Source organism: Pan troglodytes, chromosome 7 (assembly GCF_028858775.2).
Source record: "Pan troglodytes isolate AG18354 chromosome 7, NHGRI_mPanTro3-v2.0_pri, whole genome shotgun sequence".
Lineage (NCBI taxonomy): Eukaryota > Metazoa > Chordata > Mammalia > Primates > Hominidae > Pan > Pan troglodytes.
Genome location: NC_072405.2, coordinates 94,012,614 through 94,039,978, shown reverse-complemented (window position 1 = coordinate 94,039,978; position 27,365 = coordinate 94,012,614). Strand labels below are relative to the sequence as shown.

General features: G+C 38.8%; 2 protein-coding genes across 3 annotated transcripts in view; one reads left to right on the top strand and one right to left on the bottom strand.

Annotated features, from left to right (window-relative positions):
• Positions 1 to 3,035, bottom strand: part of CA3 (carbonic anhydrase 3) — a 76,092-nt gene extending 73,057 nt beyond the window's left edge. Inside the window, exon 1 of the mRNA XM_016959626.4 lies at positions 2,543 to 3,035. The gene's annotated coding sequence lies outside the window, so the exon portion shown is untranslated. The remainder of the gene's footprint in view (positions 1 to 2,542) is intronic.
• CA1 (carbonic anhydrase 1) overlaps positions 1 to 27,365 on the top strand; it is a 50,015-nt gene that overhangs the window by 2,091 nt on the left and 20,559 nt on the right. The gene's annotated exons all lie outside the window — the stretch shown is intronic.

Below are 27,365 nucleotides of genomic sequence, written 5' to 3'. Positions count from 1 at the left end.
TTGATAGTTGAAATTCCCTCTATAGGATATTATTCACTACTCGACTGAATTCAATCTCTTTATTGCCTGATTGGAGTCAACTTGCTTTTTACATGTTTTATATCCAGTTCAATATCAAGAATCCTTTTGTCATTTTATTGACCATTCCCTACGTGATTAACACTATCTACTGAATACTGTATCTCAGAATATTACCTACATTTGCATCAAGCTCATGATCTATAGCTCACCTACATCCACCATTCTATTTTTGAAATTTGGGATAGCATGTGCCAGGATACAGTTGTTCTGCCTGAGTCTTCACTGCACCTCGAGTTATTTTGAGGTTCATCCATCTTATCTGAACTTTCTCCGTGCTCTGGATTTTATTCCTCTCCAAGAGACACAAACTCATTTAGAGCATGTAGATCTTCCCTTGGGATGTTTCTGCCTATTTTATTCCTTGTTTCTATCATGCCAACATTTGTTCTAATCTTTCTATTTGTTCTAATCTTTTTTTTTCAAAAGAAAAGGAAAAAAACAGGTATTTTATGGCACCACTGGTCAGTGTAGGGCGGGTGGGTGGGACATGGCATTAGATGTGCTAGTTGGGCAGAGCTGTGCTGTTAATTTTCTGAAAGTGGTAACAAAATACATAAAATAAAACAGTGCAATGCCAGGACAGGCCAGCATGAGATAGGTGAGTTCTTCCCTCCGAAGCCTTCCTTCCAGGCTGTTTTATGTGTCTTTCTTTAGTGTGTCCTTCCTGTCTAATTAGGTTTCTCTCATTGCCCTTGTCCTAACGTTTTACAATTATCTAAGGTGGAATAGCACAGTGGAGAGAAGCAAAAATGTTGGAGTGAGACAGACTTAGGCAGAGGTGGCAATATTGTAAAAATAATGATGCTTAAGCTGTAAGACCATTCATTGCTTGATTTACTTCCAAGATCCCAGAAGGGCACAAGAAATGTGTTCACACAATCATATGTTTTATATAAAATTTGCAAAAGATATTTAACCACAATCAGTCAACCCCATTATCATTTTACTCTGACTGTCCGGCATCATATTTCCTGTATCAGGTGGTATTGGAGGGGCTGTGGGCATTTTTGAGACCCAAATGCGGGAAGTTGAGTTGAGAATAATTTTAGTTTGGCTTTAGTGGGTCATATTTATGTGGGTATCAGTCATTTCTGTATATTGATAATTTATTGCTAGCCATTCAGGGTAGCATCCACTATGCCAAAACAAATATGCAGGGCCAGAAGTCATATCGAAAAGTGAAAGTGTGCTTCCTAATGGCTCCCAGGTTCCGAAATTTGTAGGTTATTGAAGAGAAACAGATGGTGAAATGCACAGAGACAGAGCTAATCTAGGGAAAATAATTTCAATCATCCAGTGTGTAAAGCTGCAGGCAGAGAATTTGGTTTTAGAATTTGACCAGAAAACCTAGTTCAGACAGGTTCTCTCAGGAATGTATCTGATAATGTCTTACGTACGATTAAAACCACATCATATGTTACAAAATTTTTTTGATGAAAATAGTACAAAATTAAAGAATCCTGTGTATTAAGACACAAACCTATAGCAGTACTTCAAATGTGTGTGAAGTTTTATGAATCCCAGTATTAATAAGAACAAACATAAATTTTAATCAACCATGCTTGAAATAAGACTGAAATATCTTTCTATTCTCTCTACAGAAAATAATATAAAATTTTTGTTATATGAAGAGATAATCCAGAATTATGAAATTAAAATATAGATAAAAGCTCTTAGAGAATTGTGTCTGGCAGTGGCTGAATATGAAATATTGTTTTTTAGATTTTGTGATATTTTTGATATTTAACTTTGTAAAATATTTGATTTATTATAAATCATTTTCTTGTTCTAAATAGATATTCACTTTTGTCACTAATTTTATTATTAATTTTATATTCTTTTTGTGGTAAAATTAAATTTACTACTTTAAACATTTTAAGGTATACAGGTCTGTGGCATTAAGTACATTGACGTTGCTGTGCAACCCCCATCGCGCATCATCTCCAGAACTTTTTCATCTTTCCAAACTGAAACTCCATATTCATTAAACAATAACTCCCCACTCTTTCCTCCCCCGAGCTCTGGCAGCAATTACTCTATTTTCTAGCTCTATAAATTTGACTATTCTAGTTATCCCATATAAGTGGAATCACACAGTATTTGTCCTTTTGCATATGGCTTATTTCACTTAGCATAGTGTCTTCAATCTTCATCCATATTGTAGCATGTATCATTTCTTTTTAAGGCTGAATAATATTCCCTTGTATATACAATAGTCCCCCTTATCTGTGAGGATACGTTACAAGACAATACCTGAAACCATGGCTAGTACCGAACCCTATAAACACTATGTTTTTTTCCTTATACAAACACATCTATGATAAAGTTTAAATTATAAATTAGGAATAGGAAGAGATTAATAACAATAATAATAAAATTGAACGATAACAATATATCATAATAAAAGTTATGTGAATGTAGTCTCTCTCGCTCTCAAAATATTGCATTGTACTGTACTCACCTTTCTTGTGATGGGAGATGCTGTGATGCCTCTGTGATGAGGTGACAAGAGGTGAATGATGTAAGCATTGTGATGTAGCCATAGGCTGCTACTGACCTTCTGTATTTCTGAATCAGTGTATCCAGCCCTTTGCAGCATGGTGTCACTCATTTCTTGCTTGCTGAAGTCTTCACAGATGCTCAGTGCTTTCTGGTGCAACGGATGGTTATCAAAACATGTTTTCTATTCATGTCTTCCACCCACCCATTTAATGTCTTTTCCGTCTTAATGAAACACCCATCTTGCACTGTAGCTGTAACTTATACAGTTTGAGTTGCAACACCAACACTAGCACGAATTTCTTTTTCCTCCTTCACAATTGCCTGGATAGAAGATTTGTTCTTACCATAGATCTTAGCAACCTCAGTATATGACTTTTTTCCTCTCCTTATTAAGCCAAGAGCTTTCAAATTTTCACTTAAAGGAAGGACTGATGGCTTCTCTTTGGCATATCCAAATTACCAGCATCACAAGTCTTGGGCTTTGGGGCCATTATGACGTAAAATAAGGGTTACTTGAACACAAGCACTGCAACATGGCAACAGAAAATCTGATAACTGAGAAGACTACTAAGTGAGTAAGGGGAGGGCAGCGTGTACAGAGGCGATACGATGGACAAAAGGAAGATTCACGGCCCCATCAGGATGGAGTGGGATGCTGTGAGATGTCATCACACTACTCAGAATGGCATGCAATTGAAAACGTATTAATTGTTTATTTCTAGAAGTTTCCATTTAATAATTTTGGACTGTGGTGGATCATACATAACTGAAACAGAGGAAAGCAAAGCTTTGGTTAAGGGGGAAACTACTGTATATATAGTACCACATTTTGTTTATTCATTCATCTGACAATAAACACTGGGTTTGTTTCCACCTTTGGAATATTGTGAATAACACTGCTATGAATACAGGTGTACAAATATCTGTAGAATCCCCTGTTCTCACTTCTTTCAGATATATACTCAGAAGTGGAATGCTGGACCATAAGGTAGTTCTGTGTTTAATTCTTTGAGGAATCACCATACTGCTTTCCACAATGGTGACAGCTCTTTACATTCCCACCAGAAATGCACAAGGGTTCTCATTTCTCCACATCATCGCCAACACTTGTTTTCTGCTGTATTTTTGTCTGGTTGGTTTTCTTTTTGTTTCATAGTAGCCATCTGATGAGTACAAAGTGCATTCTTTTTTAAAGAGGGTCTCCCAAAAACCTGGGTCTTCTCTGTGCTCGCGTCTGAACTTTAGTTCTACCATGGCATATGGTCCATCGTCCATGATTTTGTTTCCTCGCTTGTAAAATGAGGATAAAAATAAACATGACTCTAGGATTGTTTTAAAGATTTGGTGAAATAATACATGTGAAACCATTAGCATGTAGTCTGCACTTAAAAAGTAGCAATCCCTTTCATTATTATTTACTTACATGTCTTTCTCCTGTACAACATTATGAGCTCCTCACTCATCTTCTGTCCTCAACACCCAGCATAGGACCTGACATATACTTGGTGTTTAATGGATGTTTGATGGTTGAGCTTAAAATCATCCATAGAAGACAGGCCACAATTCTTTTAGCCACAATGCATGTAGAAGTTCAAAAGTTCCTCAGTGAAGAGGAACTGAAAGTAAATATCAGAACCTTGCTGCTCTGTAATTCACTGAGTGCAATCAAGTCTTTATCAACACAGTAAAATCTTTACTGTTCTCATTCTCTAAAGCAGCTTCACTCATGCTCAGCAAATGATTTTATTTTTCTCATTAAGTTGTAAATCATATTACCTCTCCGGGTATTGCTTTAGACAAATATTTGTATTGGGTGGACCCTACCTGACTACTGCTGACAAGATTCTGGTGCACCAAAGGGCAAGAAAGGTTCAATGGCATGTGATTTAGGATGCTGCCCCAGCTGGGCTGATTTCTGCTTGGGTGTACTACACATGGCATTAAAGCCTGCAATATTCAGAGACCCCGTTCTTTGGGGGTTGCCTTAGGATTCATGAAAGCCCAGAAACTGTATTCAAAATTGTGAGTATGTGTGTATACGCACACACACCTGAGAATATGTGCACTTTCAAAAGAAACAAACCTAACTTTTATCATAATTTCAAAGGAATGCATGACCAAAAGAATTAAGATTAACAGACCTAGAAAGCCTAGGGCGCCAGAATCATTATCAAGCCAGAGGCTTACCTTTAGGAAAAGAAACAGATCTTGAAACAATTTGTGGTATGAGTTCAGATCTTTAGGGGAGCTAGAACCCCCAGTTACTAGGACCAAGGCACAGAATCAGCTAACCAAACTCCAAGGATGAAGAGTCACTGGAGTTGGCAGGGTAATTTAAATCTCCTTTAAACTCCCTCTAACTGCACATAAGTTAGATCCAGAATCTGTGGATCCATCCTAAAGATGGCAGTAGTCATTATAGCTGGGAGCTATTCAGAGAGGCATTCAGATATCACACTGTGTCATACGTTAAATGCAGACAACCAAAGGTGATAGAAGAATTATGACATCAAATTTAAAATTCCTAGAAGTATCCAGAATAGTATGCAAAAATAAATTTAACACTTCTAAGATCCATTTAAACACAACAATGGCAAATTATATTTTAACCTATTTTGTGTCTTAATCTGATAAGAAGAAATTTGAAATTGTGCATCTTTTAATGCAGGACTGATTAAAATAATTTCTGAGAAAAGTCAATAAAAATAAATACTAGCGAGAAAAGAAAATCTAAGACATAAATTTAAAATAGTGTATCTGTACATACTTATACTACAGGTTGTCATACATTTTGACAGCACTTGTCATTTTTAGAAAATTGAAATTACTTTCTATTTACTCTCTGTAAATAAAAAGCATCTCTACTGAGACATGGTTACTGAGTTCCATATTTACAGAAATGAGCTAGAATGTTTTACTCTCTAACTACAATAAAATCATCCAAGGTGATCATAAAGTTCCCATATCTCTTTCTAAAAAATAAAAATAAAATAGAACAAAGCCAAAAGATTTTAAAAGTTTTTTTAAGAAAACTCCAAGGTTTTAGTACTATTAAAAAATGCCTAAGTTTAGAGGGTTTTGATTCAATTTCCTCTGAATTTCACTCTTCCCATGATAACCAGTCACTACCATTTGTATCCCCAGAGGTTTGAATGAAGTCTGAACAAAGTTTACTTCAATTTATTTCCTGCCAATCTGAGATAGGCTGAGACTGTCAGAGTGAAGGAAAAACAGTACAAATAAACATATAAAATACAAGAAGCATAAATCTTTATGGGCTTATAAATTACAGGTATTAATATACAACAATCACTAGTTCTCTAGAACAGTCCTAACCTATTCTATGGCTGTGCCATCTAGCCCTTAATGATGGGGTTCAGCTTCAAAGACAGCTGGTTCAACTTTCCCCCCATTTCAGTTCCTGGCCTGATTCCGAAAGGTTTGGTGTCATGTTATTTCTCACTACAGAGGAAATAGTTTGCTAGACACATTAAACCCTAGGTAGCCAAATTCCAGGGATCTTAGTTGGTCATATATTACTTGGCTACTTGTTGAACTGTAATCCTATCCTCTACATACAAGTCCAGGACTATAACAGTTTCTTAACCATAAGTAAAAGTAATTTCCAATTAGTAAGAAACAGACTAACATGGGTAACAGGCGTAAGGGATGAATGGAGAACATCAAGATTAACCCACCATAGCGCCAGGGTTCCCATTCATTTCCCCTTCAGGTAGCCATTTGGAGTATACTTTTAAAAGAGAACCCTGTTCCCATGCTTTCTCTTAAGTACAACTTTTGCATCAACCAAAGATGGACTAGCTATTATGATGCAAAGGACCACGGGAAGCTGCTCTGGCTAAACATCTCCTTCTCGTTGGCCCTACCAGTCCACGGCATTTCATTGTTCAAAATGCATTTCTTTACTTAAGATCTTTGGAGTTTCAAATCACTATGTAGAGCAAAGATGTGACTAGAAGTTACCACATTAAGCTATTTTCTGTCATTAATGCATTGATATGAATTTGTTTCAAGATGGTTAACTAGCCAAGGTTAGGCATTGAAAGTTGGAGAGATGCATCCTAGGCAAGCCGGGGTAATCTCCAAAGTGGGGTAACCAAGAGCATTAGGAAACTGAAGTTGGAAAAGAGAGGGTAGCATGAAAGATGAAATCTGATATAAATAAGGAGGTAGCAGGGCAAAGCCATTTCACAGATCTGTAAACAAACTGCAATGCTGACCTCTGGTTTCCCTAACGTAAGAGCTTTCACAAAGTAAACATGTTATTTAAAAATAATATCTCAAATAGCCATGCAGTTATGATGCACAGTTTAACTGAGGTGGGGGAGATTCTCAGAGGGAAGAACCCAGAGATCAGGGTTCAAGGCTGGGAGAGAAGTGGCTACTTCCTTGGAAATGTTCCTAGGTGTCCTGATCTGCCACTGAGCTACAGCCTTCAAACTCAAACTGCAAGGGAAGCTTTTTTCGAGCCTCCCTGGAAAAAACCCATGACCCCAAAATCCTTCCCTCGAAGCTCTGTCCAGAGGCTTGGTATTGCTTCAAGTAGAAAATCTGATTTGGTTTCTGGGAAGGAGGATCTGTTGGAAAGTTACAAGATTGACGTGACAGTGACAAGTCTGGAACCTCCTGGCTCTGACGCATAGTGCTTGAACTCCCTTAGAAATGAAGCATTGCCCCCAAGATAGTATAAAGTTACAGTTATCTAAAGTTTTCTCTCTTTTTTTTTTACCTGTTTCTCTTTCTCCAAAAAAAAGTTTAATTTTAAGAACAATGAAAAATCAATCTTGAACAATTATAGGGAAACTCAAAAGAGCACACTGTGCATTTCAGCTACTTCAGTCACAATGAAACAATCATTAAAAAGATATTATGTTTGTTTCACACAAAGAAAATGTGAAAAAAAAAAACACCTCCATATTGTTAAAGCAATCATGTACCACAACTAAAGACAGGTAGAATTTTTAAATTTTAAATTTGGCCAGGTGTGGTGGCTCGCACCTGTAATCTCAGCACTTTGGGAGGCAGAGAAGGGCAGATCATGAGGTCAGGAGTTCAAGACCAGCCTAGCCAACATGGTGAAACCTCATCTCTACTAAAAATACAAAAAAATTACCCGGGCATGGTGGCACACTCCTCTAGTCCCATCTACTCAGGAGACTGAGGCAGAAGAATCACTTGAACCTGGGAGACAGAGTTTGTGGTGAGCCAAGATTGCGCCACTGCACTCCAGCCTGGCAACAGAGTGAGACTCTGCCTCAAAATAATAATAATTATTATTATTATTTAAAATTTAATTTAATTTTTTAATTTTAAAATTACAAGCGATTTGTAAACATTCTGTCCTCTCTTCTTTCAATATTTTGTTTTTATTTATTGTCTAATATGTATAACTAGCTGGAAAATTGTACAGCTCATATTCTTTTATAAGCAATGAAAAGAAAATAAGTGAGATTTAATACATATAAATAATTTTCTATTATTCTTTAATACTTTCAATTTATTTAATGCTTTTGTTTTATACAACATACAAAATACTACCGCAGCACATGTAGTGTAATAGACAGCTTAGTCGTAGTCTTACTTTTCAAAAAATTGTATATAATACATAATCTCTACCCCAGTATCAGATATCACTTGTGTACATCTTGCCTTTATTCCTATTCTTGCTTCTGGAAATCTTAGCCATTTCTGACAAAGGGTATACAAGGAATATTTCTAAAGCAGTGGCTCTCTAAGTGTGGTCCTCAGAGCAGCAGTATCAGCATCACCTGGGACTTGCTAGAAGTGCAAATTCTCAGCTTCCATCCCAGACCTACTGAATCAGAAACTCTGAAGGTGAGGCTGGGCAATCTGTATTTTAACAAAGCCCTCTGATGCACAGAAATGTTTGAGAACCACTCGCTTAAAGGAACCACAAAGCAAAGATTTTTTACATGCTTCAGAACTTATCCCTAGCTTTGTTTTTCTCTTTCCAATCATTTAATTTAAATGTTTTCTCTTATGCCACAGAGTTGAGTGAAATTCCCCTGACTCCCTTGGTTTTTTTCAAACAAGTACGTTTCTTTTCCTCTTAGGAGTATAATCATCATGTAGATCGTACAAAATAAAATAACTTCTCCATGTGTTCATCTGGTTAGGAGATTTCCAATTTTATAAGGCAATAAAATAGTATTCAAAAGGGGGCACAATAGCTATATTGACATGTCAGTAGACATGTAGAAACTATAGAAATGGTTCTTTTCCTCTTATAAACTTTTTTTATTGGTTAAAACAAGATTTTATTAAAATATTGGCTTATTCTTAAGGTAAGAATAATTTTAATTTTTAAAAAATTTTGATTTTTAAATTCTATAATCTGTCTCTGAAATTCTTCAGATTAATATCTCAAAATCTTATAAACTTTTAAATATGAGGTTAAGAAAAAATTTAAATAATTTTATTACAAAAATGATATATGTTCTTTGCAGCTATCAAACAATACAGATGTAAATCAAGTAAAAATTAACAATCTGTCATCTTTTAGAGTCATATTCTCTTTAAGGCAACAAATGTTACCAGATTGGTATTTCTTTCTAATCTCTCTTCACTGACTGCATAAGTGTGTAGATGCAAAAAAATTTTATATGCAAAATCAGGATCATATTATGCCATTGCTCTTCAATTCACTTTTTACACTTAAAGTATCACAAATGCACTTGTCTAGTATCACTATTTAATTCCATTCCCCTTTAGGTTATTTTGAAATGCCTGCTCTTATAAACACTGATTCAGTTAGCATCCTTGCACATGTATTTCCAATTACTCTTGTTAATTTTTCAATTTCACAGACTCCTAAAAGTGGAATATTTGAATCTAACTCTATGCCCATTTATAATTTAATTAAGGGCTGCAAATGAATTATTGGAGTACTTTGTGCTTCCGCAGGAATATTATCAGTCTTTTGAATTTTGCCTCCCATTCCCATGGTCTCTCATTGTTTTGATCTACGTTTCTCTAAACAGTGGTCGCATAGATGATCTTTTCTCACACTGTTGGCCATTGGCTATTTTGTGAGCAAAAGATCAAAAGTCTTCCTTGGAGGCTAAGGGGGAAAAGTGACCTTTTGAAGCTCAAGGTAAGAAACAGCATGATGGGTAACACACAGTAACTCACACCTGTAATCCTAACAATTTGGGAGGCCGAAGAGGGAGGATCACTTGAGCTCAGGAGTTCGAAACCAGCCTGGGCAACATAGTGGGACCTCATCTCTAAAAAAACTTTAAAAAAAAAAAAAAGGGAAGAAAGAGCATGGTGGGGCTTCTCCCCTCCTTAACTGTGTGGATTAACAATAGTTCTGCTCAAAGTTGCAGTTCCTCTCCAGGGCTGCTAGAGTTGGCCTGCAGAAGCAAGCTGTACATAGGACATTGGCAAAGGCAATTTTTCTCCAAAGACTGAGAGACATCTACTGGGTTTCATTGATTGCACCCACTCAGGGAGCCAAGGGTTCTGAGTTCCTTATCCCAGGGCAAAACATCAACCCTGTACCTAGAGGAGCCACTGCCCTCTGCCTGGGACTATAAAAGCCTTCATTATTTTGGAGGTCCCTAGGCCTTGCTTATTCTACTGATTGACTCTCACCTGCAGGGCACTAGCAAGAAGGGGGGTGATGGATATGCAATGAAATTGTCATCTGTCCCAATATTTTGTATTTTCTTCATGTGTATGGCCACAGTTGTTCTCCCCGAACTTAAAAATAAATTAACAAGCCCAGGCTATATTGAAGGTGAAGAGAAGATGATTTTAAAATAAGATTTAAAGGGAATCAACCATTTATAAATTTATTTAGAATATAACACAAGCAAAGTGCATAAAACGATTTACCAGTTCTTCCAAATGCTCATTTTAAAGCAAAAGCCCTGTGTACGAATGGGTGCAGAACACTGTGGCACAAAGTCCATATTTGGCTTCCCCAGCCTGCAATGTGAGAAATTCCTTTTACCATAATAATATTAGGGAGGCTCTGTCCAGCCAAGCAGTGCTCACTTTCTTAAGTCATAGAGGTTTATCATGTCAGGCAAAGTTCAGAATCATTTAATCTCACCTTTCATCATCCATTATGGTAGAGACGGAGCTACCTACTTCTAGATTTATATGCCTGTAATTTTTTCATGTTGTTCTGAAATGAAGCGCCTGTTAAGTTTACTCCCCAGATAATCCTTTGTTTCTGGAAATTCATAGAAGTCACCCTTTGTCATCATTAATGTAATATCGTCTCACAAGCAGGTATTATAACTCAATTCTGAGATTCCCTCACCCTTTTATATACCGGTGATGCCATAACTAATTGCTCTGCTTCATACAGCTCAGCTGTATCTCCAACCAGGGCCTGAGGCCTCCTCTTAAGCCCCTGCCCCATCTGACCACCCACCTCCCCATCTCATCCTGGACCTCTTGCCCACAGAGGGAGAGCAGAGGGCTGCCTCCAGAGCCAAGTGGCAGCTGTTGCTGCCAGTACCGTCTAGAAGCTGAGCACCCACACCCACCCTCAGCACCTTTCTCTCCACATGCCCCTCAGCTGGCACTGCAGGGTGGATAATGCTCAAGTTAATTTGATACTCCCAGCCCTGTCAGAGTTATGAGCTATTAAAAATTGAAACTTATTTATTCTCCAGTTAGGTTTCACATTTCTGGTACTAAGACGAGGTCATATCTTAGGGAAACAAATGGTATCTCTTTCCTGAAAATAGTGTACTAAGATTCTGGCACCTTTTCCAGCATGAGATTTTTCATAGCTCAGTGTGTATTATAGCAGTGTAGCTGATTAAAAATTCTGTTACTCTAGTTCCAGATGGTTTTTATTTTGGATGTGCTCAAAGTGTTTGTTCACCACATCACTAATGTTCTGTAGAAATAAATCGACAAAATCAATTCACTTGCTTATTCATTCCAATATTTAACAAAAGTTTTTGATTATCTACTGAAGAGAATGGAAGACTCCTAGGACTTATAAAATTCGGACTCTGATTTTAAGAGTCTTACTACCCATCTGGTGGAGAGACAAGTATACACATAAATATAACTAAGGTTTGAATGTGAGTGCTGTCATAAGAAAGATGTAAAACAAATTCTATGGCAATGCAAAGATGAAAGACTTTATTCAAGAAATACCTATCATCTGAGATGTACTTTTGATGATAGGTTAGATTTTCACAAGTGGATATGTGTGTTTGGGACAAGAGTTGGGCATTTCACATTAAAGAGCAGCACATCGCAAAGTCTGAAGGTAAAGAGAGAAAGACACAGAATAAATTTGGGGTTAATAGCCAGGTGCAGTGGCTCACGCCTGTAACTCCAGCATTTTGGGAGGCCAAGGTGGGCAGATCGCTTGAGCCCAGGAGCTCAAGACCAGCCTGGGCAACATGGTGAGACCCTGTCTCTATTTAAAAAAAAAAAAAAGAAAAGAAAAAAGAAAAGAAAGTAAAGGAAAGAAAAGAAATTTGGGGACAACATATAGTCCTGCTTTACAAAATAAACAGTATAAAGGAAACTATTGAAATAAAAATCTGGAAAAGTAGATCTGAGGCCCTTGCCTGCTAGGTGGTGGTGTTTGCCTTTTATGCAAAGCAATGGGAAGCTGTTGAAAATTCCCTGACCATGAATGAGCTGACTGGAACAGAGCTTCAGGGCTATCATTCTTGCAGTAGGTCTTTAGCTGGATATGAGGGAGCAAAGGCTTAGGCAATGAGGTCAGTTAGGATGTGATTTGATGTCAGCAGGTAAGAGGCAATGGTGATGAAAGCAGAAGGAAGGAAAGAACACCAGAGGGGTTGTGAAGATAGAATTGGCAGCATTTACCACAAGAGCCTAAGGAAAGGGAAGGAGACACAGGTAACTCCAAGCTGGTGGGCCTGGACCCTTACCTTTGATAAGGATGGCAACAGTAACCAACACACTGGAGGCAGGAAGGGAACAATCACCAATTCATTTGGAGGCAGGAAGAGCTCAGAGTGTGGGCAAGTCACTCAGGTGGTGCTCACTTTAGCAGAAAGGCTGTGTAGATGAGTGTTTAGTTAAAGAACTGACATTTTCACAGATATGCCTTGAAAGTATGTAAATCTGTATTTCTTAAATGGTTAGCAAGCGGAGCCCTCAACAGCATTTATCACCTGCATGAACAGAATTATTTATTGTGCTGTGCTCCTGTGAATGGTATTCCAGGAATTGGAAAGATGCGGGCAAAGTTTTGTTTTAAAATTAACTCTTAAAGAACTGGAATTTCTCTCATTAGTAGTAAAAGCAACAAGAGGTTGCCAAAAGCAAAAGTGTTGAGAAAGAAACATGTTCCCTTTACTTTTTCTTTAAATTATAAGTGAATGGGCATGACACAAAACAGCGACCACGTAGACTTAACAGCCCTTATAAAATAAAACTCACATCACCCTGACTTGCTTTCGTGCTATTGTGCCACAAGGGAATTGAAGGTAAGCAGTTCACACAGATGACTATATTGATAATCATTCTGCCAAACTACACATCTTTAGTGTTTTTAATTGCTTCTTCTCAGGTATCTATTGCTAATATCAGCATTGATATTTTCATCAAAATAATATAAGTTATCTGCCTAAAAATTTCAATAGAATCAATAGAATCAATGGATGACTCTTTTCTGCTACATCAACTACAGCCAATTGAATGATATCCATCAATATCCAGAGAATGATACGCTTTAGTAATGAAACTATTCGTACATTGTATTATTTCAACCATCACTAACTCCCCTTGCTCTTCCCCTACGCACCACAATTATACTCCCAATTTTGCTTTTTAGAAAGCAAAATCCCTGAATCTTTTTCAGCTCTCAGTGAAGCTAATTTCCTTGAATCCCATCCCCTCAAAATACGCCATTTCAATTACACCCAGGGCCAAAAATCATCTTTTATTTCCAGTTTGGCCTGTTTCCTCCTCAATACCCCAGCCACCACCACCTTCAAACGCCACCATCACTAAATGAGTCCTTGAGAAGTTTTCCCTTGCTTCCTACCAGTAGTAGGCTAAATAATTGGCCCCAACAATGTCCATATCTTAATCCCCAGAATCTTTGAAAATGTCTTACACAACACAAGGGACTTCACAGATGTGATTAAATGAAGGATCCTGAGATGGGAGATTATTCTGATTCATCCAGATGGGCCTGATATAATCACAAAGATTCTTATAAGAAGGAGGAAGAAAAGAGGAGGGAGAGAAGATTTTATACTGCTCGCTTTGAGGATGGAGAAGGGATCATAAGCCAAGGAATGTAGGAGGCATATAGAAACTGGAAAAGACAACAAAACAAATTCTTCCCAGAGACTGAGAAGGAATGCAACCCTGCCAACCCCTTGATTTTAGCCCCAAAAACGTATTTTGGATTTGTGACTGCCAGAAGTGTCAGGAGAATAAATTTGTATTGTAAGAGGCTAAACTTTTGATGATTTGTTTCAGCAGCAGTAGAAAACTACTATATTACCTCTCTGTATGGTCTGCCATAAACTCAATACCATAAAGATGTGGATTGCCTGCCCAGAGAAGGTAACTTGCATGATCAATGGGTACCTTCAGATGATAGTAGCTGGTGAATTGGTGCTAATAGTGCTGGTCCAGTGAAGAAAGGATGAGGTGCAATCCACATGGAGTTTCCACATAGTAAGCCCCACTGAGTGTTAGACATCAAGCTCAATACTTCATGTCTGTTATTTTATTTTATTTTATTTTTTGACAGAGTCTTGCTCTGTCACTTAGAGGGCATCTCACATTGCACCCAGGGAATGCAGTGGTGTGATGGCTCACTGCAACCTCCACCCCCTGGGTTCAACTGATTCTCCTGTCTCGGCCTCCCAAGTAGGTGGGATTACAGGTGGCTGCCACCATGCCCAGCTAACTTGTGTATTTTTAGTAGACAGAGGGTTTCGACATGTTGGCCAGGCTGGTCTCAAACTTCTGGCATCAAGCAATCATCCCGCTTCGGCTTCCCAAAGTGCTGAGATTACAGGTGTGAGCCATGGTGCCTGGCCACATCTGATATCTCTTTAACATTTTCTTCTTTATTATCTTTTTAAACGTATTTGACACATACAGTGCTTACCTTCTTGGGTATCTGGTGGTCTTCATGAACTCATTATTTGATGATTTGGAGGAGTCCTAAATCCCTAAACTGGACAATCTTTCCTTAAAGAGATCAATAGCCAGTGGTCATCAGCAACCATGAACCAGTTCAGCTCCCTTGAGAGTGTCTGAGCAGAAGAGTCACAGATTCAGATTTCCCCTCCCAGTGGCCTGAGCCTCAGAGTTATTACTGGCATCCACTCTCAGGATGGGACAACATGTGCCTCTAAGGTCCAGTTCTCAGTTTTGGGGAGTTTTGCTTTGTGTTTAGAGGGAAAAGGTGCATTTCCTGAAGGGATCAGTTACTTCTTGCAGAACCCACATTCCCTACAGGAGCATGGTCTCCCCAGGGCCTGGTGGTTCTGCAAGAGAGAAATGGTGATGGCAGATGGTGGTGCAAAAGTAGATGATTTAAATTATGTTTAGGAGGAAGAAGCTATTAAACTTGCTGCTGATTTGATAAATAGATTTTGTGAAAGGAAATATTCAAAGAGGACTCCTAGATTTCTTCCTTAAGAAATAGGGATGGTGTAATGCCATTTACAGTTACCGGAGATGAGAAACAAGAGTTATGCTTGTATCATTTTTAATTGTTTATTTATATATATATATATTTATTTATTTAGAGACAGGGGGTGTCACCCAGGCTGGAGTGCAGTGCTGCAAACACAGCTTACTGCAGTTTTGACCTCCCAGGCTCAAGCAATCCTTCTGCCTCGGTCCCCCAAGTAGCTGGGACTACAGGCACATGCCACCACACCTGGCTAATTTTTGTGTTTTTTAGTAGAGATGGGGTTTTGCCATGTTGCCCGGGCTGGTCTGGAATTCCTGAGCTCAAGTGATACTCCTGCCTTGACCTCCCAAAGTGCTGGGATTATGGGCCTGAGCCACTACACCCAGCCAACGCTTGTATTGTTTTCTAAAAAGGCTTTACTGTTGAGTGCCCAGGCCATTTTAAAAATTTTTTACCTTTTAGATTGACAGGGAAAGGTCAGCAGTGTCTTTAATTTTACATTTAGGCCTACTTTCAGGGAAAATTGGTATTTCATCTTCTTATAATCTGGCTGGCTTGATTTTTCTATTTAAGGTATGAAAAATTACTAGATATTTCAAGCAAGTTAGGGTTAGAGGAGGTAAAAGGCTACAAAATCTCATATTTTATCTTTCTAGAAGGATTTATGGAAGAAGGGCTGTGGAATTTGTTCCCAAAGACTGGCTAACAAAGATTCAATGGGACTTGAACCGTTCTTTCTATATGTTCATAGCTTGCTTTTTCAGTGTCTGCTTTTTAACCAAATGCTACAACCAGAAAACGTAATTTGTCTAGAACATCAACACATGTTTTCCATGGTTTTAGTCTCCTTATTGGTAAGGAATTTAGTCTCCTTATTGGTAAATCATACACAATACCAGTAAGTGGGTTTTAAGCCCTGGGACTCAGGTTTCAGGGTATCTGGATGTCCCAGGGTATATCAAAGAGGCCAGTGCACAGAGATAAGATACATGCCCACATTTTTAGGGGCATTAGTGGAATAAGCCTTTGTTATAATACCTACCAAGTTATCAACAATATGTGAAAGACTGTTGTGAGCAGCTTCTTCTGTGCTCTTGCACAAACAAAGATAAACAGAAAATAACCGTTTATGAAATTGGTCTTTTGTTTCTCCAGCTGCCCTGTCCTGTCTCACGTCATTTCCATGCAGGGCTTCCTTTTCATTCGAGGTTCAGTGTCTCTTCTTCCAAACCCTCTCCACCAATTAATACAAGAAGGGTCCTGATATCATCATTTACAAGTGGTTGAATCTTATTTTTCATTCGTTAGCAATTCCACGTCTTTCTATTTTTAAGAGTTACTTGAATTTCCCTAGGACTCATCCACTGAATGAAGTCACTGACTCATAGATCTGGCCTGCAGGAATAGATTCTCCCCATACTCCACTCCAATCAAAACCCACCATGTTAATTCTTGGATGTTTCATGTGCTCAGAAACAAGTCTGCTCATGTTCTTCCATCTGGCCTTCCAGTTACGGCCTTTCTTGCCTCAAAAGCTATTTTTAAAAGGCACTTCCTCTCTACCTTGGCTTCTGAAAACCATTAAGAGAATATGGCTTTGCTGAGTAGGGTACAGTGAGTAGGGTACAGTAATAAGTCTTCCCTTCCTTCAAACCTGTTAATTTCCATTGTGTTTAACATACAGTAACTTGACTTGTGTAAGGTTCTGAATGATTGTTTTCCTTTCTAAACCATCTCACACTACCTTTGCCTGCTCACTATGCCTCGGCTCTGTTTCAGGTTTTTTGCACATAGAAGACCACCCAAAAACTCAGTGGCTTAGAGTGACAACTTTTTTTTCTTCTCACTGTTATGGGGTTGATGGGTGGATATTTCTGTTGGTTTTACGTGGACTTACTCACTGAGTGAATTTCAGCTGGGTGGCTGAATTTCAGCTGGGACAGCTGGAATGCCAGCACCTTGCTCTCCAAGCGGTATTTTCTCTTGAAGGAGACCAGACCAGGCAGGACTTTCTCACATGGCTCATCTGTGTTCTAAACAAGCACTTATCAAGCCTTCGCTCGTGTTGTTCGCTGATGTCCCATTGGCCAAATAAGTCATGTGGCCATGCCCTGAGTCAGTAAGGGAGGAGACTACATAAGGGTATGGATACCAGAAGGCAGGATTCATTGGAGGCCATTAGCATCAACAAGACCCAAATGCCTTGTTTTATTTCCTAGAATGCATCGGGCTCTTTTTTGCTTTAAGGTCTTTGCATAGTCTTCCTTTTAATCATTCAACAAATATTTAGGCACCCTCAGACACTGGACAAAATGCTCAGAGATCTCAAGAATCTTTCCTTCTAAAGAGGGGAAGCATATAATAAATACATGCAAAACTAGAAAAGATAATTTCAGACGGTTATAAAAGCTCCGAAAAAATAAACTGGGATAATGGGTAGAAAGTGATTGGCGAAAGTGGAGAGTGAAATGAAGTTTAGCGAGGTCAAGAAGGCCTTCTGAGGGGATGGCACTCCATCTAAAAGCTGGTGATGAGAAAGCACAGCAGCGAGGTGTCACAGAGGAGGAGTGTTCTAGCCATACCTCAACCTTGGTCATGGCTGTCCTGTCTCCTCTTGCCTTCCTCCTTGTAAGTAGCCCATTCCTGCCCTTACCACTGCCCATCTAGTTTATCCCTTTAGAAAATTCACCACAATTTTGGGTGATTTGCTGTTGATCCTTGTTTAAGTCCCTCATAAACTATAATGCTAATGAAGATAGAGTTGTTTCTGTATGTTTCTTGGATATTTTCATAGATCTATGCTTAGTTGACATTCAAAAACAATTGCTAAATGAATAAATAAATGAATTCACATAGTCACTCGTGCAGGTTGAAAGCATGACCACAGATGCTCAGAGTGAGACAAGTTCCTATGTCCAATTCCTCATGGGCCCAGACTACATTTGCCTGTCTCTCAGTTGGGACCAACCCACTGTGCAAGTTCTTTCTACCCTCCTGGGGGTTTCATTTCAGGGGTTCTTTGGACTCTTTGGAACTTCCCTGACTCTGAGCTGAGAACAGTTGCTATCCCGTCCAGCCTAATAGGTTTCAATAAATGTTAAGTCCCAGAGACAAAGCTTTGGGGCCTTGCCCCTTTTCCCTTTAGGAAGTCTGCTGGAATTCATATACAAAATTTCTACCCCTTTTCCCTGCTACCTTCAAATTTGAAATAATAAAAAAAGAGATTTTATTCTATTTCATTAGATACCACCTCTCATGAACAATGATAGCAGCTATCAATCATACTGTAAATACCAGGTAACTAGACACCTGGCCTATATTATCATTAACCCTCGCCACAATCCTGCAAGGTAGGATTCTTTTCCCCATTTTCAGATAAGGAAACAGAGGCTTATAGAGGTGAAATAATTTCCACAATAAATCCGAGGATTAAAAGGTAGATCAGGTGTTCAGGCCTACTTGAGTCTGGATCTCATGATCTTCCTACCAGACACGTTGCCTTTGTGTTGACCCGCTCCACATTGGGGATAAAAATACAGCTCCACTGTCTCTTATCTCCAGCTCTGAAATCCAAAAATTTCTGAAAACCAAAACTGTTCCTGAAAACACATGACCTGATGTGACCTGAACTCATCTGTGGGCCTAACCTGACCTGACACGAAGCTATTTATAGTCTTTATTTATTCCATGTACTATGACTATTCATACATTTGCTCCAAAAATAGTAATGTGTTCAATTACAAGGTACTCCCCCAGACCCTGATAAGGGCATTCATATATAATATTTGTGTTGTATTGCTTTCCAAAAATCTGAGAAATTCTGAATTCTGAAACACATGTGGCCCCAGGGTTTTCAGGTGTGCAACTGGGATTCTGTAATAATAAATTATGTTTGTCAATGGTTTTAGAGCTCACAAAGTTTTTAAGGGTTGAGGAAATTTTATTTTGTTTTCCTCTAGTACACAAAGAATAATTTAGGAGATATATCTGCACCTTATTTTCTTACTCTTCCATAAAGCAGCTTTATTTCTGATTTCAGGCTATTAATCATACTTGATCCCAACAGAAGTCTCGAGTTATCTCTTCTTGCAGAAAGACATTTAGTTTTAAGATTAAGTAAAATGAAAAAAAAGGAAAGCACTTTTCAGAAGCATTGGTATTCACTTCAGTTAAACTAACTTTAAATTTTTAATTTCCTAAAATAATGGCTTAGAATAGCACTAAAGTGAATATACTAAATGGATCCAACCATTAAAACGTATTCTAAAATTAGTGAATAAATATTTTTAAATGTAAGAAAATAATTATAATAAGAGTACCTTGCATTTATCAATTTGCAATTTATAAAACATTTTCACCTACCTGATCTCCTATATAATAATAATTATTATTATCATTATAGGAAAGTTGCCATTCACTGAGTGCTATCTTTTCATGAGACACTTTATATATACTATTTACTCATCCTCACAACTGTGTAAGGTTGTTATTGTTATTTCTGCCTCACAAACAAAAAAATTGAAGCTCAATGAGGCTGATATATTTGCTTCCAATTGCGCAAATAGAAGGTTAGAGTGAGTACATGAGAAAAGCTGTGTGTAGAAGGCATTTTCTTTTTGGTATTTTATTCTTACCAACATATGACAACATTCAATGTGTTTTTAATCTCAAGGTTCCTGATTGTCATAGAAAAAACTCTTGGGCTGGAGGCACAAAAAGTAGGATCAAATATCAACACTGCCACCCTGACATGGGACTTCCGGCAAGTGACAAAATATTTCAACTTCAATCTCCTCATTTGTGAAATGAAGGACATTATATTCAGTCCACACGTTGTCATGGGAATTATGTCAAATACTAGAAGGATTAAATGCTAGTAAAGGAAGCCAAGAAAGTCATGGCAGGCTGAGGTTCTTGATCTTTCAATAAGAAGAAGAAAAAAAAAACTAGACCTGCCATTTACCACTGATCAAAATGGCTTGGTTCACACAATAAGTTTAGCTTCAAGTTACATTAAAACAAAATAAATAAAATGCACTTAATCACTTTTTTAAAATAAAAAATATATACTTTTAAAAGTAAAAATTTAAATCTGGGCCAGGCACGGTGGCTCATGCCTATAATGCCCCTACTTTGAGAGGCCAAGACAAGAGGATCCCTGGAGCCCAGGAGTTCAAGACCAGCCTGAGCAACATAGCAAGACTCTGTCTCTACTGAAAGTAAAAAAAAAGGAACTAGACATAGTGGCGTGCATCTGTAGTCCCAGCTGTTTGGGAGGCTGAGGTGGGAGGATCGCTAGAGCCCAGGACCTGGATGCTGCAGTGATCTGCACCCAGCCTGGGTGACAGAGAAAGATGCTGTCTTTTAAAAATTTGTTTTTAATTTTTAAATAAAAAATAAGTGCATAGGTACATTTGGTTGCTTTCTCACTAAGCTTTAAAGTTTCTTTCTTTGTATATTCACCTTCATACTTCAGTTACAGAAAAACAATTTTGGGGTGATGTTTCTCAGTGTTCGTGTGTACCAGTTCTTCCTTTGCAGCTACAGTTTTTCTCGCACAGCAGTCAGTGATTTCAGTGCCCTGATTGGCTGCATTTCTCTCAACCTCTGGTTCAAGCAGTCACTTGACCCTGAACTCAACTAGTGGTCAGTATCAGGCCATGAAACAGGGTGAGATAAGAGGGTACTGGAGTAGAAGCTGGGCTGAGCTGGTAGGAAGGGGATGGGCAGAGCAGGGACATGCATCCTGACACAGGCAGCAGTCATTGGCTGTTATATAAGACCAACCACAGGTCAAAGGCAACGTCACAGTCTAGATTGGAAGACTGGGGCTAAGGTCCAGAAAGCTGAGTTGCTCCAGATGGCACAGGACAGAATGGAAAGCAGGCATACAGGTATAGGTTGGACATTCAAGCTAACCTAAATCTAGCTTCCAGAAAAGACAGGTTCATACATGTCTATTCCAGGATGTAACTAAGGTATGCTCCCTTGGTTTTAAGACTGTGCTCACAAACTTGTTTTCTCTCTTTATATCAAACACAAAAGTTGTCCTGGAGAGCTGTTTATAAAGACAATGAGACTCCTCCTGCCTCGCCACCACCACACACACCCTTTAGTCAGAAGCTGGTTCGCCGCCTTGAAAGATCTCTCTTCTCTGTTGTCTCAGTGACTTCCACTGGTGACTCCACCTTGAATCTGCTATCAATCATGTAAAAGTCGTCCTTGTTCTATGAGCTATTTGCTTTCCTTTACTTTGTATATGTGTGAGGAAACAGATATTTTTTAAAGAACTCTAAAAACAGATCATCCCAACAAGATTTTGTCTTAGCACTTTTTCTGGAAGGAAGAATGGACTTCTCTGCTAAAAGGTGGTACTCTGGGGTGTATCTAAGAGATTAATTTCCTTCCATTCAACTTTCCCTTTAAAGAAAGCTGTCACCTTTGCCTCTCTCTAGATATGTTTTTCCTTATGTTAAAAAAAAAAAGAAAAAAAAGAAAGAAAAATGGGCCAGGCACAGTAGCTCACACCTATAATCCCAGCACTGTGGGAGGCCAAGGTGGGTGGATCACTTGAGGTCAGGAGTTTGAGACCAGCCTGGCCAACATGGTGAAATCCCATCCCTACTAAAAATACAAAAAAAAAAAAAAAAAAAAAAAAAATTAGCTGGGTGTGGTGGCACGGGCCTGTAATCCCAGCTACTCGGGAGGCTGAGCTGGGAGGATCTCTTGAACCCAGGAGGCAGAGGTTGCAGTGAGCCGAGATCCACGTCACTGCACTCCAGCATGGGTGACAGTGAGACTCTGTCTCAAAAAAAGAAAAGAAAAAAAAAAGTATGTATTACCTTTCCCTCCCTGTCAGGATAGTTATTAGAATCTAAGCAGTGAGAAGTCATTGAGAAGAACAAAAATCTATGTATTTACTTACAAGGTATTCATATTACTAGACCCCTTTTCCTGTATCCAGTAGCAGTCCTCTCCATATACAAGGAAATGTACCATTCATTTCAACTTTGTTTGTAACAATGAGAAATAACCTAAATGCCCATTGATTGAGGAATGGCTAAATAAACAATAGCAATCCATAAAAAAGAACATTGCAAAGCCAAAAAAAAATACTCTTTGTATAATGGCCAAATTCCAAGATAATGAATTAAGGAAAAAAAGTAAAACAAAACATGTAAAACAAAAAGAAAAAAATTACTCTTTGTATAGTAATAGGGCCAAATTCTAATGTATTAAGGGGAAAAAGTAAGGGACAAAAAAAGCGTATACAGTATGTATTATTTGTATTTTTTTCGAAAGAGCAAAATAATACGTGCAGTTATACCCACGTATATGCATCAAATATCTCTTTAAATATATGAAATAAATTGATAACTTTGGTTTTCTCTGGGACAGAAAATGGGAGAAGATTGTTTTTTACTTTGTACCCTTTTATACCTTTGAATTTGAAACCACATGAACATAGTACCCGTCCAACAAAATTAAATTAAGATCATAAATAAAAATATCCCTGGGTGATTTTTCACAATGTGTGAGAAACTCAAGATGCAAATGCTACCCAAGTGAGCTGAGTTGCAAGTCTATAGCGTCATGTTAGTTATTAGTGTGGCACAAGATTAACGGCTCATGTTCTTGCTTTCACTTTTCTCCCGCTTAAGCCAGATATTTCTCCTCAAATTTTTGACCACTGGAGAGCACACAGTGCCCTTTGGTTCTGGCTCAAAGCAGCCTGTACTCTCCCCTCTGGGACTTGGGTCCTTCAGCAATATTCTTTCCAGGCCTAAACTCTCAGCCTCTGGTCTAAGCAGTCACTTGAGCCTGCACTCAACTAGTGGTCAGCATCAGATCATGGAATAGGATGGTGTAAGAGGTCCTGGATTAGAAGCTAGGCTGAGTTTGTGACCAGTCTGTCCAACTTGGCAAAACCCCATCTCTATTAAAAATACAAAAATTAGCCAAGCATGGTGGCACATGTCTGTAGTCCCAGCTACTTGCAGGCTGAGGCACGAGAATCACTTGAATCTGGGAGGCAGAGGTTGCAGTGAGCTGAGATCACACCACTGCACTCCAGCCTGGGCAACAGAGTGAGACTATGTCTCAAAAAAAAAAAAAAAAAAAAAATGGAGCTGAGGGCTGAGCTGGCAGGAAGGGGCTGGGCAGAGCAGGGGCATGCATCCTGACATAGGCAGCAGTCAGTGGCTGTTATATAAGACCAACCACAGGTCAAAGGCAAGGTCACAGTCTAGATTAGAAAACTGGGGCTAAGGTCCAGAGAGCTGAGTTGCTCCAGATGGCACAGGACAGAATGGAAAGCAGGCATACCGGTATTGGTTGGACATTCAAGCTAACCTAAATCTAGCTTCCAGAAAAGACAGGTTCACACATGTCTATTCAGGATGTTACTAAGGTATGCCCCCTCAAATGGTTTTAAGCACTTTTCCTGCTGAGGAAGTAGAGAGAGGGAGCCAGGATTCTGCAAGTGCCACTTGTAACATGTAGCAGGGCCAAATGTGATTCTCTCCCCTCCCACCCTCAGTGCTGTCTAGCCCAAATTTTACACCCTAAGAAGCCATGGATCATTGAGTTCAAAACATACTTTCTCCATCCACCCCTTGAGGTTAGGTTGAATGATTTGGATGCAGACCTGGTGTTTCAGGAGACAGGTTGGTGACATTAATGGTAATATGCAACTATGAGTTACAAAATCAACCCATAGCTAATTTCAACAACCAGAAGTTGTGGTGCCTGAGACAGTGCCCAACTGCCATGGTACCGTTTGTTTTGTTCCTTGTTCATATTATGATGAAGGGATTAAGTTGTGTTGGAATTAGCTTCATCTAGACACTGCAGTTCAAGTCTTTCGTCAGTAGCTGCATTTTAATCCTACTGGGTTTAATAACAGTACTAAAAATCTTTATGGTATGTCATTTAATCACCGACCTTTGCATTACTTCAACAGCAGCCTTACAAGTAACAAAGAATAAATCCTGTGCTTGCCTCTAGGTTTTCCACAGAGGTAGTGAAAAGAACTGGATTTTCAAGTTCACTTTGCAAGAGGCAAGTAGGAAGGAGACTGAAAGCTGCTCGTAAATCAGTAAATCAGTTGCTTTAGGCCGGACACCTGCCCTGTCAGTCTCAGCTGCATCCAAATGGAAAAATGGGTGATCTAGGATTACCCTCAGGCGATGCCAATGGCCAAGGCACTAAAAGGTCACATCTATTATTGCTGGCATTTCTTTCCCCACTGGGCTGTTTTTTGAGTGGATGTCATACTCATCTCATACAGAAGGCATGTCCATCATGCTAGAGCAGTGCTGTCAATATTAGATCTAATGAAATACACCCTATTTTTCTTTTCTGCAAACTTCATTATACCTAGCTGCCGCTAAAAGATGATTCATTTTTTCCTTACTACTCCAACATTACATTTTAGGGACATGAATCCTTAAGCAAAGTTTCATTCGCCACCTCTGATTTTAAAGTTAAAATGAGTCTTTTAAAAACATTAACCAAAATAAATGGCACAGTGAGTGCCATACCCAGAAGTGGCTACATAAAGCCACTACATAAACAGTCAATGCTCCCTTGGAAGAAGTCACTGGCCTTTACTAATAATATCATGTTCATCAGCAAACAATTTGGCAAGTGTGTAGTATCAGAAGTTGGGGGAGGACTAGAAACACAATCTTAACACACAAAAATAAATGTAGATAAAAAAGTGTAGCAACAGCTGTTGCCAGCTGCAAGCAACCACGCAGCAAAATCCTGTCCAACTCTGCAGGGGACTGTATGAGGACTCTTGGAGCCTGAGACAGGAGTGACAAAAGATCGCATTGTAAGAACATCGAACGTGAACCCTGGCTAGCAAGCACCCCTAGGAATTACCAATAGGAGGAATTGAGAACATTGCCAAGAATTCATCTTCCCCAGATCGAATCACTGCATAAAATCAGCCCTATTTGTTCTAAGAAGTCCACATTCATAAGCTTCATTCTAACTGAGCTTGGTTCTTAGCCTATAAGGCCCATAAGAACTCCTTTGGACTCTGTGGATCTCCATTTTAAAAGCGTTATTGACACGAACCTGGGGAGGTGTTTTTCCTGGAGTTCTTTCTCACCAGACTAGTTCTGGCTGCCTCCTGGGTGATGATGGAAAACTGAGGCACTTGCCAACATGTCATCCCCTCATTTTGCAACCCTCAGGCAGTTGCACAAAGGCTATGTGGAACTTTACCAACTAGTTAAAGGCAGAGTCTGGGACAGTCTTAAAGGAATTAGGACTACTACAATGTCCAAGTGTTGCATATTAAGGAACTCCATCACAGGGCCAGATAAACTAGGTGCAAGGCGATGCAATTAAGAGCCTTTCATTCAACACCTCTTCACTCATAACCCTGGGGTTTTGAAATGCAGCGCCTTTCAAGTCACACTTGAAAACTGTTGCCTAAGCAGCCTCTCCAGAGTTTTCTGATTCCAGAAGCTAAAAGAGCCCTAAGAAACCACAGGAGAAGCTGCCCTGCACTCCTTCTGTGGGAGTCACTGAGGACAGAAGTTACGCGATATCAAACATCTTTAAGAGGCCTGAAAATTCTTCACTTACTTAGAGCTAAACCCATCTTAGAAATCTGCTTATTGTATATGTTTAGGTAATCTCATTTGCCTGGAGCAACTTGAAAAAAAATTTTTTAGAAAGTAAAACAGGAAATTCAGAATAAGACATGGCCTTGACCAGCTAAATTAATTGCCCAAGTAACCTTTTGCATAAAGGAAACAGGATCAGGAAGGACTTCCATTCAAACCTTGCTATTTTGCCTTTAGCTAAGAGGACAGGATTCGTTTCTAAAATTTTGCTGTGAAGACCCTAATAAATAATTTTGCTTTTTTCTCCTTCCTATCCTAGAAATAGAAGGGAGGAGGACCTATTTTGTTCCATCCTGTAGGCTGATCCTTTACACCTAGGACTGGAAGAAATAAGGTAGATTTTTGTGGAAACGTAGAATATGCATTCACCAGCTACACTGGAATCAGGAAGCATAAATCACAAGTAGCTTGGTCTCTCCACAGAAATGTGGAAATGGTAGGCCCTGAAAGAGCCTCAGTAAGGATGCATGTGATAGCTTCGTGGGCTGGGCAGGCTAGCTGTGGAGATGCAAAAACCACAGCATGCAGCATGCATTCTCTCCAAAGATAATGGTGGTCCATACCCCATCTCTAGCACCCATGGATAAAATCAAGCCAAAGTTATAGGGTCTGTTTTAGGGAAACTACAATGACTGTTGTGAGGTAATAGTTTCCCACACGACTAAACTCTTTTGTGATAATAAAGTAAAAAGTAATGAAAAAAAGTTATTGTTAGTTTGATTTTATAATTTATCATAGTGGGAAGAATTCTTGACCCAGAGTTTAAAGACTTGACATTCCACTTTTAACACTTTCATCTGACTTTGGACAAGTGGCTTAATTTTCTCATCTGTGAAAGCCTCTTTCTTCCTTTTGAAATGGAAATACTGATATTTGTTTTTCTCAGCCTCCGAACTTCTTAAAAGTTACAAATTAAGATCATGTGAGTAAAAAAAGTACAGGAGTAAAATCATCTCATTCTATTGGGCTATTCTAAAAGAAACTATTTCTATTTCTTTCTTTAAAAGCACCTGTTGTGTCCTTAGTGTAGAGGCTAAAAATAAAAAGATTTTTTAAAAATCAGAAAGCACTTGTAATCATTCCATTTATTCCTTCCCCATTTATTAGAAAAACCCCGGGGTGAGGGGGTCAGATTATGTCCCTTGATTTCAAGGCTGATCAGCTAATGTACATCATCAAATCCTTGGAAGCTCAGACATAGCCTTGTGTCCTCCTTAACACCTGGCTGCATTAAAGTTTCAACCATAGCCCACACAGTTTTCTATTAGTAGTAGCACACTCAGTAAAAAATAAAAGCCATCTTTTACTGTGCATCCGCTATGTGTATTAATCGTTGCTCCTCATTTAGAAAATATTTTTAGGTATTTTATACTTATTAACCCAGTTTTATCATAAAGAAACAGCATTACTCAAAGTAATTGGGTTAGACAGATTAAAAAAATTTTACCGTTAATGCTAATTCTTAAAAATAACTGTGAAAC